The sequence below is a fragment of the Lepidochelys kempii genome, chromosome 3, assembly GCF_965140285.1.
Source record: "Lepidochelys kempii isolate rLepKem1 chromosome 3, rLepKem1.hap1, whole genome shotgun sequence".
Taxonomy (NCBI): domain Eukaryota; kingdom Metazoa; phylum Chordata; order Testudines; family Cheloniidae; genus Lepidochelys; species Lepidochelys kempii.
This window is the reverse complement of record NC_136382.1, coordinates 167,770,692-167,788,354: the sequence shown is the minus strand read 5'-3', so window position 1 is coordinate 167,788,354 and position 17,663 is coordinate 167,770,692. Positions and strand designations below refer to the sequence as shown.

The following is a 17,663-nucleotide window of genomic DNA, read 5'->3' as shown; positions in this document are numbered from 1 at the left end:
CCCTCTTTGAGTCATGCCTCAACCTACTGTTGACCAATATATGCTGGATAGTATATATATGTTATACTGATAGTATGTTTTATCTGCACCCTACATATTAAGCATAAATATAGCAGTTACATAGTCTAAATTGGCCTCTACCTTTATAATCTGTTCACTTATGCTAAGTATCCCATAACACCTTGCATTAGTTAAAGTAAGCTTTGGCTTAAGGAGATAGGAAAGCTGTCAGGATCAGGACATAAGTTTACTTTATCATAGCAACAGAAAGGGAGTTACCCTCACAAGCCTATCTACTCTGGGACAGACGTAGGAGGTGTTTTCATGCCCATTAGTACCTGGAATTGCATATGTTCAGAACAAAGATAAAGGGTACACCATGGTACTAGAAAAGCAAGGTAAAAAGCTAGTTGGTTAAATCTAGTTTCAGATGGATGTATATAGTACATTTTACTGGTAAACAAGTAGGATATAAAGAGAGGGTTTTAAGTGGTATATACCTTTGGGAGCCCACCTTCCACATAAGGTGAATGTAACATCACTACATGAGATAGCTTCCCTGAGACTGGTATCATATAGAACAGTGGTTCTCAAACTTCAGCAAGCCGAGGACCCCCATTTTGATTTAAAATTTTTCGCAGACCCCTTGCTCTTTCACCGAGGTCCCACCCCATCCTACCCCTTCTCCGAGCTCCCGCTTGCTACATCCCCCCTCCCTCTGTTGCTCGCTCTCCCGCACCCTCATTCACTTTTACCAGGCTGGGATAGGGGGTTTGGATGCAGGGGGAGGTGAAGGCTCCATTGGGGGTATAGGCTATGGGCTGGGGCCAGGGATGAGGGGTTTGGGGTGCAGGAGGGGGCTCCGGGATGTGGGTTGTGGGCTCTGGGAGGGAGTTTGGGTGTGGAAGGGGACTCTGGGCTGGGCCAGGGGGTTGGGATCCGGCGGGGGTTGAGGGCTCCAGCTGGGGATCTGGGGTCTGGGCTGGGTCCAGGGATGAGGGTTGTGGTCTGCAGGAAGGGGCTCCGGGATGGGGGAATATGGGCTCCAGGAGGGAGTGTGGGTGCAGGAGGGGACTCTGGGCTGGAGCAGGGTGTTGAGGTGCGGGGGCGTGAAGGGTCCCGGTGGCACTTACTGCGGCTCCCAGAAAGCGGCCACCAGGTCTCTGCGGCCCCTGGGCAGAGGCGCGGCCAGTGAGGCTCTGAGAGCTGCCCTTGTGCCTGCAGGCACCACCCCCACAGCTCCCACTGGTTGCAGTTCCCAGCCAATGGAAGCTGCAGAGCCAGCACTCGGGTGGGGGCAGTGCGTGAAGCCTCCCTGGCCACCCCTCTACCTAGGGGCCGCAGGGACCTGGTGGCCATTTCTGGGAGCCACGTGGAACCAGGGCAGGTAGGGAGCCTGCCTGGGAGGGAGGGAGAGGAGTTGAGCAGCGGGGCCTGTGAACCTCCTGGAGTTCTCTCGCAGACCCCCCGGGGCTCCGTGGACCCCAGTTTGAGAACTGCTGATATAGAACCTTTTCCCTTTTCTATATTATTATTGGCTTAGACCAATAAATCTGACTGATGTTGGTTATGTGGCATCTGGAATATATTTCATAATGAACCAGTGTGGTCAAGCAATTGACTACGCAACTTATCAACACCGCTCCTCACTGACAAAGTAGTACTCCATCCTTTCAGAGCATAAAGTGCACCATGGGCGTGCACCGTATCGATACAGGAGAAACTGTCAGCCATATCCTCAGTAAGGCAAACGTCTCTTGTAGAGGGCAGGCTTAGTGAACACCAGCTGGCTACACCTGACCTGTACTAGACCACTTCACCTGCTCTGCCCAAACCACCCCACAGTTACCAGATGTTATTACCCCCAACCTTTGTGCTAAGGATTCCTTCTGGAACAGCCCCTTTGCACTAACCTCTGCCCTGTAATCATGATAGATTATTGTGCTCCTCTGCTTGCACAACCAATGTAACAGCACAGAAACAAGGGGTCTGTGTTGTGATTCCTTTGAGCATGGATGAACCTCTCATATTGCCATGTGAGCTGTGGCAACCTGCTGCAAATAAGCTTGTGGCAGTCAGTACAGTTGTCCCCTCCACAGTGAAGAGCAGTTGGGAGTGCATGCAGACAAATGAGAATACAATTCTGTGGGGCACAACACATCATATGAAATAGCACATTTACTTAGTCATTCCTTATGCCTGATTATAGGACAGTCCAGGCTGAAATATACAGTATATCCTTAGTTCCAGGAAGCCAAAATTTAAGTTGCAAGGCTGAGGTGTGTGCACTTCCATATTTTCAGAGGTTTAAGTATAGGGGCACTTCCCATTCTGCAAGGGCATGAGGCATTGCCAGCTGAACTTATTTTAGTGTTAAAGATTTTGGGCAGTGAATATAACATCTAGCCTTTACATAATAGTTTTCATTCAGAGCCATCCCAAATCACTTTAGAAGCTCACAAAAATATGTTGGGAGGAATTGCTGACATACAATCATTTCAAGTTCTCTTTCAAGAAACTGAAGACAATCTATGATATTCCTGGGTAGGGCAAAGCTTTCCCCATGCCCTTCCTTCCACCCCAGTAGCATAGTAGTGTAAGCTCAAAAGTTTGTCTCTCTCACCAACAGAAGTTGGTCCAATAAAAGATATTACCTCACTCAACTTGTCTCTATAATATCCAGGGACCAACACGGCTACAACAACACTGCATAGTCCTCTCCAGTCACTGATATGCTGATCGGTCACCAGGCAATAAAATATCTCCTTGGCATAGACAGATGGTTGTCTTCTACCAAAGGCCTGGAAAAATTGTTCCTCCTTCTAATCTGGAGTCTTCAGCAGATTAACACCTTCTAATGCTGCCTGTAGGGTAGAAAGGAATGTTCCAAGTTGTAGAGCACCAAGTGATTTTATCTCAAAAATCAACTAAAATTTATAGTTTAGAGAAACAAGAAACTGTTGGCCAAATCTTAGTAATCGTCTCTCAGTGGGACTCCCACTACTTTAGTCACATGGGATTCTTTGCCATTGTAATGCCAACAAACCCTGGTCATCGGCGGGCAGGATCGAAGTGGGGACCTCTGGAGATTAGTGCATGAGCCTCTACCACATGAACTAAAAGCCAACTGGCTGTTAGCTAAGGCTGTAAAGCAGACTAATTTTAGCTCTCTCTAAGTGGTTTCAGAACCACTAGATGGGACAGAAGCCCAGGAAGTGTGTGGGTTACATACTTCCCATAGCTGAGGAAGCGTGTCCTGAGGTTCAGAGACTTCCCAGTTGAAATCCAGGACGAACCCCCACTTGTAACGCCAACAGACCCTGGTTGTCGGCGGGCAGGATTGAGCCGGGGACCTCTGGAGCTTAGTGCATGAGCCTCTACTGCAAGAGCTAAAAGACAACAGGCTGTTAGTTAAAGTGGTAGAGCAGACTTATTTTCTCTCTCTCTCTCTCTCTCTTTCTAAGGGCTTGTCTACATTACCTGCAGGATCGACGGGCAGTGATAGATCCATCAGGGGTCGATTTATCGCGTCTAATCTAGCTGAAGTTGCGTAACTTAGATCGATTTCCCCGCCCCAGTGTAGACCAGGCCTAAGTGGTCTCGGTGCCACTAGATGGGACAGAACACTACACCCAGGAGGTGTATGGGTTACACCATACTTTAGGGATACCATGATTAAAACCAAGCAATATAATAATAATAATACAGTCACAGGTAATAATTATGATTAAAGCAAAAAAGAAAACACACAAACAAGCAATAATGGTTCTGTCATAGATAACTACAGCAGTTTATAGATGGGCAAAATAATTTAATTTAAGGATTGGTGAATCCTTTTTGATATATTGTGACAGGATCCTCAGGGTTCAGCCTGGGACTGTGGAACAACTGTGCCCCCTTAACTCTCCAGCCTGAGCTGTCTCTCACAATGCTTTGATAGTAACAAGAGCAAACCCCTCCAGACACTGTTATCACTCAGCACAACCACATGTGGAGCCCCACATCCAGCTAGTTTACATGAGTGCTCCCAGAGCCATAATATCAATATTATTGATAAGGATTAATAAGCTATTTAAGTTAATAGTGAGCAATCTTAACTAAGTCCTATGAAACCAAATAAAATATTTAACTCCGTTAAAAAAAAGTTATTCAGGGAGCTGTCTTGAGACAAGTAAATTAATATCAAGCATCTTAAATCCAAATTAAATCCCACAATTTCTGCCTGTTTACCAAGTGATCTTATGTCTCCTCTCCAGAAATACATGATGTAAAACAATCTGGTATTTAACAACAGATGCTGTTAATACCTTAAATTACAATAGCATTTCAATATGCTATTAAAATCACTACAAGAAAATTTATATCTGATTCCTTGGGGTGCTTTGCTAACTTAGTCTAGCCCTTGATGCTGAAGGAATAGTGCTGAACTGGAAGGTTGCTGCTTCTTCTTGATGCTCTTCTATGCTCCGTTTTGCTCTTTGGCTAATTGCTGTTACTTGTTTGCTTGCAGAGATGAACAGGAGGAGCTGTGAGGAGTACTGTAAAGTTGAGGAATGGGAGCAGGCTGTGCTGCTGGTTTACTTAATTCAGCAAGTTTTATATTCCTTTCCTTTCATAGTTTTACTGGAAGAGGAAGGCAAGCCTATTTCAGAGCTTGGTTGAATTAAAAAATTAGCAGCTGTCATTCTTTCATTGGCTCAGCACCTTTCTGAGGTTATCAGCAGTTTCAGCTCATGCATAGATGATCTGCTACAACACATGCAGCAGGGTTGTAATTTTTCCTCAACTTGATAGTTATACTGCCTTTGTTGTTGGAGATTATCAGAACATCTTCGAAGTTTGAGTTTTCTTTTATTCGGTCCATTTTCTGATATATCCCATTAGTTCCTTTCTAGCTTACTGGAGCTGAAATTCTGCTTCAAAAGGGTGCAAATACCTGTATGTCGTATACAATGGTTTTCAGTTTTCAAAAGTATTTTTTAAACTTTATTACTCCTTAAAGAAAGTTTTTAAACCTGAATAGTCATTAAAGAAGTTATTGTCCCTTCTTAACAATCTTTGGATAGGTGACTTGTTTCTCCGAGTTTGGTAAGAAAGTAGTTTAAGCCACATAATCAAATAAATTCCCTATTTAATACAAATATTCTATACTCAAATGGCTTTTAAATGAGTAACCAGTTGTAGCATCAAATGACCTTACTATATTGCATGTAAACCATGCCACTGTTCATATACAATGATATAAGGAAATTACATTAGAAGGTTTGCAGTTAGAGACAAAGCACTTGCAAATATACATCTCAAAAGAAGCTGACGAACTCTTAAGCATTTAAGAGACAGGCATAGATTTTTCACCATCAAGTGGAACATGAACTTAGAAGTTACAAAGATCTGCTACAAAACATTCCCCAGCCATAAATGTTTTCCTTAATATTTGAATAATTAAGTCTTTAAAGAGTTTATAAAAGGGGTTAATTTTAATAGGATTTTTTTCTAGCATATTTGCTGTGTGTTTGAAACCAACATTTTTTTCTTGCAAAGAGAGTGGGGGTTGTAAAAGGCCTACTTTTATGGCTCTTGATGACACAATAGTAAACATGCCTACAAAGTCCTTTGCTTGAGATAAAACTCATCTCTATAGTAGACTTGCATCTCATACCAGATGTGCTTTGGTCCTTTGTCCAAAATGACCCTTAGATTTAAAATCTGCCATTTGTAGTACATTTACAACTTGCAGTTAAAAACTTCAGTAAAGCATTCTATAGAAAACATAAAATCCTAACAACCAAGGTTTACATACATCTTTCAAAACATAACAAAAGAAAATAACACAGAAAGTTAAGGCACGATAGAACTTATAAAAGCTGCATTTCAGAGTAAACACAGATTTTATGGCTGTGGGGTGGTTATCCTCCTTTGACACTTCGACAATTTGTCACTAGTTGACAGAACGTAGATTTCTTTAACTTGAACATTTCATGATTTTTACCTTTCTTTTTTTTTTTTTAAAAAATAAAATCCTTCTTTTAAGAACCTGACTGATTTTTCCGTTGTTCCAAGATCCAGGGGTTTGGGCCTTTGATGATTTTGTAACAAATTGGTTAGGATATTATTCTCAAGCCTCCCCAGGAAAGGGGGTGTGTAGGGCTTGGGGGGATATTTTTGGGGAAGACGTCTCCAAGTGGTCTCTTTCCCTGTTCTTTGTTTAAAACGCTTGGTGGCGGCAGCATACTGTTCAAGGACAAAGCAAAGTTTGTACCTTGGGGAAGTTTTTAACTAAACTGGTAAGAATAAGCTTAGGGGGTCTTTCATGCGATTCCCCACATCTGTACCCTAGAGTTCAGAGTGGGGAAGGAACCCTGACAGGGCAGATGGAATCAAGGCATGCTACCAGGTAGATAAAAGTATTAACTTGTGGCCTTACTTTGATGCGGAACATGAAAAGGGAAGGAACTTATTTTTTTCTTTTCCTGGACAAAAAAGTAATATCCTCTTTCATTGCCTTGGCAGGGCCTTCTGTCTTTGCTGGACCAAGACAGCCACCTAGCCCCTTTGGGCAAGGACCCTGAACCAACAGGAGAAAAGACCAAGGGTTAGAGACTACCTGCTGCAGGACATGCAGAGGGATTCTGACCACAGGTTGAACCAACAGCTGAAATTCCAGCAGCAAATGATGAAGCAGAAGAGGAAAAAGGAGGTTTCAGACAGGGAGAGGGAGGAGCGACTGGTGGCAGAGTACTTTGAGCATGACAGGGTGAGAATGGAGCAGGAGCTGACAGCAACACAGGGAACTTGAGCAAGACTGGGAGGAGCAAATGTTTGAGTGACTGCTCAGTGTGATGGTCAGCAAGCAGCAGACCCTAATACCTGCATCAACACCATCCCCAGAGGACCCTCCTCCATGCTGCACATCCTGCAACCAATGTAGCCACTGGACAATTGTAGGGGGCAGGGTAGGCAAAGATTCAGTTGATGAACTCCTGGAATTGAAGTGTGTATGATTAGATGTACCCTGTTCACTCTGTCCCCTTTCAGCCACAGGTAGAGAACAGCTACACTGGTGGTGGCATTTCCATTTCCAGTGACATTACACAGATTGGCATCACTGTTGGTTTTCGTTGCACTTTCACTTTTATTAACAATTGTACTCTCTAGTATTGGCAGCTGGAACACCTGTATTCGTTTTTAATAAAGTACTTGGTTGTACAATTCATTGGGGTGTTAGTACTTGGGAAACAAAGAGGAGGCAGGAGGTTTAAACCAAATTCTCATAATAATAGCAAATAGATCAATGTGATGTTGTAGTGTACATCTGAATTTATCCATGCATTTCCTCACAGAAAGCAAGGATGTGTGGGTGTACAAAGCATCCTTTACTTCCCTGTATCTCTTGGACCCAGCCCCAGTGACCAGCTCTCCGGTACATATCACACCAGGTGGACAACTATCTTTATCTTCAGTGTTCACCCCACCTTTGAACTATTCTGAGGAGGAGTCCTCTGATTCCCAGATCTCTGTCCAGGGATCTCCTACCTTCCATAGGAGAGACTTCTTCCCTGATACCTACCCTCAAAGGGAAATTCCAAGGGAGAAACTATCATAAGCCCTGCCTCACTGGTATGACCAGCAGTGGATGCTCCATCCTCTACCTTATGGGCCCCCTCAATGCCCTTCTTAAGACCCATGGACTCTCTATTACCATCAGTTCTCAACGGCTCCTAGTGTCACTCGTGGGGAATACAGAAGACGACACCTGTCTGTTCCATCACTTTCTCCTCAACAACCTCAACCTCGAGAGGAAACTTTTGAGGAGCAAGAGGTCAGAGTGGACAAGGAGGGGACACCTCAAACAAATATCATCATCACCATATGAGGCTGTAATGCCTCCTCCACCTTCTTTGGCTAGTGATTTTAAATAGTGTCAGGAACTGATGAAGCATACTGACTTGCTAGAGATTCCCTTAAAGAAGGCCCAAGAGTTGCAACAAACTTTTGGCATTTTGCATAGAACATCCTCTGGTTGAGTGACTTTACAAGTGAATAAAGCTCTACTGGATCCTGCCAAAACCATAAGCCAGCACACCACCCACTTGCAAGCAGGCTCTTGGTACTATATCCCAACTAAAATATGTGGAATTTTTGTTCTCCCACTCTCCACCAAATTCTTTAGTGGTGGAGGCTGTCAACAAGCATGGCAGCCAACATCTTTCCAAGTCTACACCCTGTGATAAAGACCAGAAGTGCCTTGACCTATTTGGTTGTAAGAGCTACTTTTCAGCCACTCCAAAATTTTGGATTGCAAATTAACAAGGTCTAATGGTGAAGTACAACTATTCCAATTATGACAAATTCAACAGTTTTAGTGAACACTTACCTGTAGAACACTGTGAGCAGTTCAAGACCATCATAGTCAAAGGTCAGTTCTTAGCAAGAGCCTCTTTGATAGCCTCCCTAGATTCAGGTGACAGTAGGCCACTGTACCTCCACTGATGTTGTTATGAGCAGAGAACTTTGGCTAGAGCTATCTGGTTTTCTTAGGGAGGTCCAACATACTGTAGAAAACTTCCCTTTTGATGGACTTAAATTCTCCTATGAGTCAATTCTCCAGACTTTGAAAGATTCCAGAGCCACACTTAGAGCCCTTAGCATATACATGCCTGCAAACAAAAGAAAATTTAGCAGATCACAAATGGCACAGAGATCTCGTCCAGTTCAGTTCTTTACCTACCCTAGGCCTACTGAACCATCGAAAGGCAGGCCTAGGTGTCAAAAGAAGAGACTACCTACTGTTACTACTACCACCACACAGCTGTCCTCTTCATCCAACCGTCAATTCTGATGGTTTGGTTGAGAGCTTGGAACATCCACACCTCATGAATGTTCAGCTGCACTCACCTCCCTCCCTTTGGAGAGGATTCTCCCATTTTCAACCTGCTTGGGAACAGATTACGTCTAACAGATGGGTGTTGGAGGCCTTAACATCAGGTTACTCAATCCATTTCACCTCCATCGCTCACCCTGCCCTCTTTACCGACCCTGTTTATCTCATGAACAGTTACTGAGACAAGAAGTCATCTCTCTTCTATGCATAGGAGCCACAGAAACAGTTGCATTCCAGCGGAGAGGGAAGAGATTCTACTCCAAGTATTTTCTGGTACCCTAAAAGAACAGAGGATGGAGAAATCAATATTAGATCTCGGACTGATAAACACCTTTGTGGAATCACAGAAATTCAGGATGGTAACTCCACAGATATTATTCCATAGTTAGATTCCAGGAACTGGTTCATGGCCCTCAACCTTCAGGACACATATTTTCATGTCACAATTCACCCCTCTCACAAAAGGTTCTTTGTTTTACAAGCAGTCAGAGTCACTTCCAGTACTGAGTGTTTCCCTTTGACCTCTCCTCTGTCCCAAGGGTATTCCCAAAGATCAGAGCAGTGATAGCTGCTTACCTCCGGTGGCTGGGAATAATAGTCTTCCCCTACTTTGATGACTAGCTGCTCAAGGGCCAGTCATACAATTACATTCTCTGCAGTACAGACAACCATATCCCTGTTCCACAGGCTAGGTCTCCAAGTCAACACTAAGTCCACTTTGAGCACAGTACAATAGATATTCTTTATAGGGGCTTCTCTGAACACCGTAACAGCTAGGGTTTACCTTCAAGCAGACACTATAAAGCCTGCCAGACAACCAGTGGGGCCACTTGATAATCAAGATGCTAAAGAAGCACTCAAGGAAGACAAGGCCATTCCAGAGAAGTTCCATGAATTCTCTGCAGCGGTCTTCACTGCAGAGGATATCGGAGAGATCCCACATCCAAATCATTTTTTTAGGTGACCAATCTGAGGAACTGTCTCAGATTGAGGTTTCAATAGAGGTGGTTTCCCCTGTATCCAAGCAAGGGCAAAAATTCACAAGGAAGGGTTGCAGACCAACTTAGATGAGCAAGCATCTCAAAAAGGTGATTAAAAGAAAGCAGAAAGCCTACAAGGAATGGAAGATGGAATGGATCAGCAAGGAAAGCTTCCTCATGGAGGTCAGAAAGTATAGGGATAAAGTGAGAACTGCCAAAAGCCAAGCAGAGTTAGATACTGCAAAGGGAATTAAAACTAATAATAAAAGGTTCTACCGCCACATAAATAAAAAGAAAACTAGGGAAGAAGAAGTGGGACCCCTAACCACTAAGGATGGGGTGGAGATTAAAGAAAAACTAGGCATGGCCCAACACCTAAACAAATACTTTGCCTCAGTTTTTAATAAGACTAATGAAGAGCTTAGAGGTAGAGGCAGGATGGCTAATGGGAATGAGGATATGGAGATAGAAATTACCACATCCAAGTTGTAAGTCTAAGTCAAACTCAAACATCTTAATGGGACTAAACTGGGGGGCCTGAATAATCTCCATCCAAGAATATTAAAGGAACTGGCATGTGAAACTGCAAGCCCAATAGTAAGGATTTTTAATTAATCTGTAGATTTGGGGGTCATATCCAATGACTGGAGAATTGCTGATATAATTCCTATTTTTAAAAAAGGGGAAAAATGTGATCTGGGAAACCACAGGCTTTTTAGTTTGACCTCAATTGTATGCAAAGTCTTGGAACAAATTTTGAAAGAGAAAATAGTTAAGGACGTAGAGGTGAACAGTAATTGGGATAAAATGCAACATGGGTTTACAAAAACTAGATCATGCCAGACCAACCTGATCTCCTTCTTTGAGAAGAAAAGGAGTACTTGTGGCACCTTAGAGAGACTAACAAATTTATTTGAGCATAAGTGTTCGTGAGCTACAGCTCACTTTGCGGATACACACTAACACGGCTGTTACTCTGAAACCTTCTTTGAAAAGATAAATGATTTTTTTAAACAAAGAAAATGCAGTAGATTTAATCTACCTAGATTTCAGTAAGACATCTGATACAGTTCCACATGGGAAATTATTAGTTAAATTGAAGATAGGGATTAATATGAAAATTGAAAGGTGGATACGGAACTGGTTAAAGGGAAGACTACAACAGGTCATATTGAAAGGTGAACTGTCGGGCTGGAGGGAGGTTACTAATGGAGTTCCGCAGGGATCATTCTTGGGACCAATCTTATTTAACATTTTTAGTACTGACCTTGGCATAAAAAGTGAGTGTGTGTTAAGAAAATTTGCGGATGACACAAAGTTGGGAAGTATTGCCAATAAAAAGGAGGATTAGAATATCATACAAGATTACCTGGAAGACCTTGTAAACTGGAGTAATAGAAATGGGATAAAATGTAATAATGCAAAGTCATGCACATAAGGCAGTGCTGGGCAACTTGCAGGCCACACACGGCCCATGAGGGTAATACGCTGGCAGGCCGCCAGACAGTTTGTTTACATTTGCATGGCCGCCTGCAGCTCCCAGTGGCCACAGTTTGCCATTCCCGGTCAATGGGAGCTGCGGGAAGCACCAGCCAGCACGTTCCTCCCTGCGGCCCACGCCACTTCCCGCAGCTCCCATTGGCCGGGAACAGCGAATTACGGCCACTGGGAGCTGCAGGCAACCATGCAAATGTAAACAAACTGTCTGGCAGCCCACCAGCAGATTACCCTGACGGGCTGCAGGTTGTCCACCACTGACATAAGGACTAATAACAATAATTTTTGCTATAGACTGAGGACTTATCAGTTGGAAGTGACAGAGGAAGAGAAAGACCTGAGTGTTTTTGTTGTTCCGAGAATGACTAGGAGCCACCAATGTGATGTGGCTGTGAAAAAAGCTAATGCAGTCTAGGATGCATCAGGTGAGATATTTCCAGTAGAGACAGGGAAGTGTTAATACCATTATATAAAGCACTGCTGAGATCTCATCTGGAATACTATGTGCAGTTCTGGTCGCCCTTGTTTAAGAAAGATTAATTCTAACTGGAACAGGTGCAGAGAAGGATGCAGTAACCGGCATAGGATGATCCGAAGAATGGAATACCTACCTTATGAGAGGACATTCAAAGAGCTTGACTAGTTTAGCCTAACTAAAAGAAGGCTGAGGGGAGACGTGATTGCTCTCTATAGATACATCAGAGGGATAAATACCAGGGAAGGAGAGGCGTTATTTAAGTTAAGCGCCAATGTGGACACAAGAACAAATAGATAAAACTGGCCATCAACAAGCTTAGGCTTGAACTTAAACCAAGGTTTCTAACCATCAGAGGAGTGAAGTTCTGGAACAGCCTTCCAAAGGGTGCAGTGGGGGCAAAAAACTTAACTGGCTTCAAGACTGAGCTTGATAAGTTTATAGAGTGGATGGTATGATGAGACTGCCTGCAGTAGCATGTAGCCAAGCTGTGATTGCTAGCAGCAAATATCTCCAATGGCTGGTGATGGGACACTAGATGGGGAGGGTTCTGAATTACTACCGAGAATTCTTTCCCAGGTGTCTGGCTCGGTGGTTTTGCCCACATGCTCAGGGTCTAACTGATCACCAGATTTGGGGTCAGAAAGGAATTTCCCCCCAGGTCAGATGGGTAGAGCCCTGGGGTTTTTTTGCTTTTCTCTGCAGCATGGGGCATGGGTTTCTTGCAGGTTTAAACTAGTGTCAATGGTGGATTTTCTGTAACTTGAAGTCTTTAAATCAAGATTTGAGGACTTCAGTAACTCAGCCAGGGGCTAGGGGTCTATTACAGGACGGGGTGGATGAGGTTCTGTGTCCTGCAATGTGCAAGAGATCAGACTAGATGATCATGATGGCCCCTTCTGACCTTAAAGTCTCTGAGTCTAAATGGATAAATTAAACAGTAATAAGTCACCAGGACCAGATGTATTCACCCAAGGTTTCTGAAGGAACTCAAATATGAAAATGCAGAACTACTAACTGTAGTATGTAATCTATCACTTAAATCAGCCTGCATACCCAGTGACTGGAGAGTAGCTAATGAAATGCCTATTTTTTAAGAAGGCTACAGAGGCAATCCTGGCAATTACAGGCCAGTAAGCCTAACTTCAGTATGGACAAATTGGTTGAAACTGTAGTCAAGAATAGAATTAACAGACACATAGAAGAACACGTTATGTTGGGAAAAGAGTCAACAAGCTTTTGTAAAGTGAAATCATGCCTCATCAATCTATTAGAATTCTTTGGGGGTGTTAACAGACATGTGAACAAGTGTGATCCAGATAAGTAGCTGGACTTTCAGAAAATCATTGACAAGGTCCCTCACCAAAGGATCTTAATCAAAATAAGAAGTCATGGGATAAGAGAGAAAGTCCTCTCATGGATTAGTAACTGGTTAAAAGATAGGAAACAAAGGATAGAAATAAATGGCCAATTTTCAGTGGAGAAAGGTAAATAGTGGGGTCCCCTAAGAATCTGTATTGGGATCAGTGCTGTTCAACATGTTCATAAGTGATCTGGAAAAGGGGGTGAACAATAAGGTGGCTAAATTTGCAGACAATACAAAAATTACTCAAGATACTTAAGTCCAAAGCTGACCGTGAAGTGGATCTCACAAAACCGGTTGACTGGACAATAAAATGGCAAAACAACAAATTCAGTGTTCATAAGTGCAAAGTAATGCATATTGGAAAACATAACTCCAACTATGTATACACAGTGATGGCCAAAAGTATAAATGGGTTCAAAAAAGAATTAGGTAAGTTCATGGAGGATAGGGCCATCAATGGCTATTAGCCAAGATGCTGAGGGATGCACTCTCATGCTTTGGTGTCCCTAAACCTCTGACAGCCAGAAGCTGGTACTGGATGCCTGCATATGCATCACTTGATAATTAACCTGTTCTGTTCATTCCCTCTGAAGCATCTAGCACCAGTCACTGTCAGAAGACAGGATACTGGGCTAGATGGACCATTGGTCTGACCCAGTATGCCTGTTCTTATGTTAGCCTTCTATCTGGACAGAACCAAACCATTTTAAAAGCCTCTGAGACTGTACAGTTTGCTGAGAGATTCCTTTCTCAACAGAGACCCAGAAAAGAAAGACAAGTTTCCCCACAATACCCTGTGAAGCAATTCATAGAGAGGCTCAGCTTAGTGGAGCACTAAGAACCATCGGCTATGGTCCCGGAAATCCTAGTGTATAATTCAGGCTATTGCGGGACCAATGTAAATGTGGCTTGATAGGTATGCGTCACGACTTAAGTGTGGCTTCAAGGTATGGATGCTTGCAGGTAGTCTTGGCTAGCTCAGATACCCTTACTTGAGTGTCTGGACCTAGGTAAACTCTGCAGTGAAGATATAACCTCAGGGTCAGGCCCACTTTTCTCAGATGTTGATATTCAGGATCAGTTTTATATTAACCTTTCCAGAGAGCTAACTTAATAGAAAATTTATGTTCTGTTTTCAGTGCTCTACTAATAAATGCCAATATATTACAAGATTCTTGAAAAATTCTCAAGAGGAAAAATAATTCTCTCTCCATTCATTTTCCCAGTATCAAATATGATCAAATTTCCTGTCAACAGGGAATTATCAATTATTGGGGGTTTTCTAACATGGTACCAAAGTTCTCAGCCCAAGACTATTCAAAAATTTTAATAATGAACATGGTTTAAACAAGAAACATACAGTTTTCACAGGATAAGGGAAAACTGTACTAAAATCAAATATGAAACACTTGGTTTTAGCAAGCTTTAGACCATATCTAAAAAACTTTCAAGTACACATAAAATGGTAATGAAAATGCCTTTTAGTTTTTTACATGTATATTTATAGAAAACTCTGCATTTCACAGTATGACTGTAGTAGGATCAGTAATTACAAGAATACCTTATGATAGATCAGATTGTGTTCCACAAAACCAGTCCACACGACTGATGTTAGTCACACTGCTACTACTAGAAGGCACTCAGATTCTATGTTGATGAGGGAGGTACCAGAACCTGAATTGAAAAGAATAGTTTAACCTGATTTTCATTCTACACAGAATCACAGACATTAGATCATTTATTTTGTCAATCCCCTTTTCAGTGCAGGATGTTTCCCTACAATATACTTTCTAGCAGGGAGAAATCACAACATGTGAGAATTGGAATCCATCTCCATTCATATTTTTCCACTTGTTCCTTAACTTGAAAATCTTAGCATTTTTAAGTCACAAAGATTGAACCATCCTTATTTTCCCCAGTTTTCTGCATAATCATCTGAGACAGCAAGCAGAGAAACTTCAGAGAATGGAATGAAAGAATCTTTTATTAGCTATTGTCTGTTACAATTCTGGCTGCTTATACCTCAAGGAATACCACTCTGTCAATTACAGATGTGAACCACTAATTATTCTTCCTCAGAGTAATAACAGGCACTTTACAGATCCTTGTTTAATTTTTATGCATATATGTATTTGCTTAAACTCTTCCCCTGTATTTTTGCAAAAATAATACATCAACTCGTTTAAACAGGAATATCAAACGCACTGTCAGAATGCTATATATAAATACCTGCATTACTCACAGAATCATAGAAATGTAGGTCTGGGGACTCCAGCCCCCTGCACTGTGGCAGAACCAAATAAACCTAAATCATCCTTGACAGGTGTTTGTCCAACTTGTTTTTAAACACTTCCAATGATGGGAACTCCAATGACCTGCTTTGAGCAGGGGGTTGGACTAGATGACCTCTTGAGGTCCCTTCCAACCCTGATATTCTATGATTGTATGATTCTATGACCTCCCTTGGAAGCCAATTCCAGAGCTTAACTACCCTTAAAGTCAGAAAGTTTTTCCTCATACCTAACCTAAATCTCCCTTGCTGAAGATTAAGCTCATTACTTCTTGTACTATCTTCAGTGGACCTGGAGGACAACTGATCACCCTTCTCTTTATAAAAGCCCTTTATAAAAACATAACAGAGACTTACCAGGTTGCCCCTCAGTCTTCTTTCCCCAAGACTAAACATGCCCAGTTTTTTTCCCAACGTTTCCTCATAGGTCAGGTTTCCTAAACCTTTAATCATTTTTGTTGCTCTTCTCTGAGCTCTTTCCAATTTGTCCACATCCTTATCTAATTCATATACCTCATAGGGGAAAAGGGGGAGTTGGAACTAGGGTGTGGTGTAAAAGAAATGACAAACAGCTAAGATTAGGCCCTGAGATGAGAGGAAGGGTTAGCTGTGTTAGGGGGAGGTTAAAGAAAAGCCAGAGGCTGAAATTAGGTTAAGGAAAACAGTGGATCTGAGATTACATTGTGAGTTAGGAGGAATATAGGGTTGGGTTAGGGTCCAGGCAATGGATTGAGGTCTAAATCAGGGATGAAGGTGTCAGTATGGGGGATGGGGGTAGTGGGAAAGGTATAGGACTGGATGGTTGGAATTGAGAAGGTGATGGGCTGGAGTTGCAGAGATGCAGGACTGGAGAGGGGATGGTGGTTGGTGGCAATGAGGGACAGCAGTTGGGGGCGGATATGAAGGGTTGGAATTAGGAGAAGATGCAAGGAAGGGCAGAGGTAGGGGTAGGGAGTGAATAGGAGTTAGGAGCGTGGTCTGGGGGAAGATGCAGGGCTGATGAGAGGTAGGAATTGGAGTGAAGGCGAAGAATTGGAGTTAGGAGAGTGGTTTGAAGGGAGATGCAGGGCTACTGTGGGGTAGGTGTAAGTAAGGGATTTGAAGTTGGGGAGATGCAGGGTGGGAGTAGGGGGACATAGGGTTGTGTAGGGCAGGGGACCTGAGGGGATAAGATGCTGTTGGGGGTGGTGGTATGAGGATGGTGTGAACAGAGGAATATGAGGGGGTGAGATGGTTGGGGTAGCTGCAGGGCTGGTGTGCGGCAGGGGAGGTGAGGGAATGGGGGTGGTTTGGGGTGGGGAGAGCTGCAGGGCAGCGGAGGTGAGGGAATGGGGTGATTTGGGGATGGGGGAGCTGTGGGGTGGGTGTAAGGGGGAGTTGAATGGGTGGGGTGGTTGGTTTGGAGGGAGCTGGAGGTGTTGTGGGGCAGCGGAGGTGACAGGATGAGGTGGTTTGCAGCGGAGGAGCTGCAGGGCTGGTGTGGGGCTGGAGAGGTGAGGGGATGGGGTGGTTTGGGGTGGCGGAGCTTCAGGGCTGGTGTGGGGCATGGGAGGTGAGGGGCAGGGTGATTTGGGGGAGGATCTGGGGATGGTGACAGGGCTGGGTGATTTGGCGGACCTGGGGCAGGTGTAAGGGGTCGTGTGGGGCATGGGAAGTGAGGGGATGGGGTAGCTGGAAGGAGCTGCCGGGCTGGTGTAGGGCTAGGGAGGTGAGGAGCGGGGTGATTTGCGGGGATCTGGGGATGGTGAGGGGGCTGGGTGATTTGGGGGAGCTGGGGCAGGTGTAAGGGGTGGCGTGGGGCAGGAGGAGTTGAGGGGGTGGGGTGGTTGGTTTGGAGGGAGTTAGGGGGTTGCGATGCAGGGGATGTCTGCACAGCTACAGACTAGGGACCGAATGGCTAGGCAGCAGTTCTGCGGAAAAGGACCTAGGGGTGACAGTGGACGAGAAGCTGGATATGAGTCAGCAGTGTGCCCTTGTTGCCAAGAAGGCCAATGGCATTTTGGGATGTATAAGTAGGGGCATAGCGAGCAGATCGAGGGACGTGATCGTTCCCCTCTATTCGACATTGGTGAGGCCTCATCTGGAGTACTGTGTCCAGTTTTGGGCCCCACACTTCAAGAAGGATGTGGATAAATTGGAGAGAGTCCAGCGAAGGGCAACAAAAATGATTAGGG

The 17,663-nt window shown here is 43.8% G+C and overlaps 1 long non-coding RNA gene across 5 annotated transcripts in view; it reads right to left on the bottom strand.

Annotated features, from left to right (window-relative positions):
* Positions 1-2,624: 2,624 nt before the first annotated feature.
* Positions 2,625-17,663, bottom strand: part of LOC140909522 (uncharacterized) — a 147,187-nt gene continuing 132,148 nt past the window's right edge. For 2 of the 5 annotated variants that reach the window (XR_012158249.1, XR_012158250.1), the window contains 4 exons: positions 14,761-14,873; positions 8,896-9,159; positions 8,375-8,657; positions 3,776-6,980 (listed from right to left, as the gene is read on the bottom strand). This is a non-coding gene — a long non-coding RNA (uncharacterized LOC140909522). Of the gene's footprint in view, positions 2,865-3,775; positions 6,981-8,374; positions 8,658-8,787; positions 9,160-14,760; positions 14,874-17,663 lie in introns of those variants that run through there. The other 3 variants (XR_012158253.1, XR_012158252.1, XR_012158251.1) reach the window with 3 other exon arrangements.